We start from the raw sequence: 1,596 nt of genomic DNA, 5'->3' as shown, positions 1-1,596 counted from the left end.
CGCAGCCATTCCCCTGCTGCCAGCCAAGGGTCAGCAGCTCCCAGCGCTCCCTCTGCCCTCACCAACTTTTTATCGAGGAACACCCTTCACCCTGCTCCCTGTGGAGTGTCCCCACCTGCTCCCTGTGACATCCGTCAGTCCTGACTCTGCCTGCAGTCTGGATCTTGTGATCAATCCCAGCAGGATGTGCACCCTCCTCCCAGTGAACACCACTTGTACAAACGTTCTCCACATTGTTTCCTCTTTTTCTCTACATACATCTTCTATTTTTGATTTTTTAAGAAAATAGTTCCTTTTAGAGAGAACATAGTTGTTTTCAAGAGAAGATCATTGTTTTTTCCCAGAAAAAGATTTTTTAAAATTAGAAGATAGATTTTAATTAGGAAGATAATTTCTTTTATTAAGAAGTTGGTTTTTTATAAAGAAGATAGTCTTTTAGTAAGATTGTGGTTTTATTTAGAAGAACTTTTTTTTTTTTCAGAAGGGAGGTTTTTTTAAGAAGATAGTCTTTGTATTAGAAAATAGTTGTTTTCTTTAGAAGATAGTTGGTTTTATTAAGAAGATTCTTATTTTTATAAAGAACACTATAGTTCCTTTAAAGATTCCTATAATGTAAACACATTCTTTATCAAGGTCTAATGTGTTGTTGTTCTGTTGTCCTTCTGTACCTACATTGTCTGGGGGTGCTGGCACGGCCCCCCCGGGCTGGGGGTCCCTGTGCACAGAGGGGTCCCCCTTGGGAAGGTGCCGGCCCTGGGCACTGCTGGTGCTGCTGGGCTGGGGCAGAGCAGTGTCCCCAAGAGCAAAGCTGTCCCCAGCACAGAGGGGGGGTGACATGAGCGGCCCCTGCAGTTGCCCCAAAGCAGGCAGAAAACCTCCTGCTGCCCTTCCTGCTGCAGCCAAAGGCACTCCTGGGCCCAGAGCCGGGATCAGGCTGCAGGGAGGCCAAATCCCAAGGGGGGCCCCCAAGGCCATGAGAGCCTTGGGAATTGCTGGAGGCAGTATGTGGGGAGAAGGTTTTGGAGCTGCAGGGGCTGATGTTGAAGGCTTTGAAGCTCCAAGCACTCTGGGTTCCCATCCCCAGGGCACTGCCCTGGGCCGTTGGAGAGCCCAAAGCCCAGCGAGGGATCCTTGCCCTGCCTGGGTTGCTGCTGCTGGCAGCTGGCACTGGCCCATGGCCCCCACTCAGGGACACGTGGAGTGGGCAGCGCAGGCTGTGGTGGGGAGGGGCACCCCACCCTATGGTGGGGAACATGAGCATGTGTGATGTGGTGTTTGGGGCTGTGGGGGTGGTTTTGCACCAGCACAGCTGAGCTCTGGGGCTGGGCTGGGCATCCCTGAGCTGAGCACAGATCCTGGGGGTGTCTCACTGGGTCCCCTGGCCTGCACAAGCTGCTGTAGGTCCACAGCCTGCTTTGGTGGGAGCGTCCTGAACAAGAATCCTGCTGGGAGTGGAAGGGCTGATGGGAAAAGAAGTTGCAAGGAAGCCTTTCTGGGCTTGGTAAAATTTGTTGGAATAGTGTGGTGAATATTCCTTGTTGCCCTGGAAAAGCCAGAAGAGTCTTTTGAGGATGGAGCTGAAAATGAGCCAAGTGG

This window comes from Empidonax traillii, unplaced genomic scaffold, assembly GCF_003031625.1.
Source record: "Empidonax traillii isolate 1590-97213 ecotype Southwest subspecies unplaced genomic scaffold, ASM303162v1 scaffold1941:size121899, whole genome shotgun sequence".
In the NCBI taxonomy this organism is placed as follows: domain Eukaryota; kingdom Metazoa; phylum Chordata; class Aves; order Passeriformes; family Tyrannidae; genus Empidonax; species Empidonax traillii.
Note: the sequence above shows the minus strand (reverse complement) of the source record.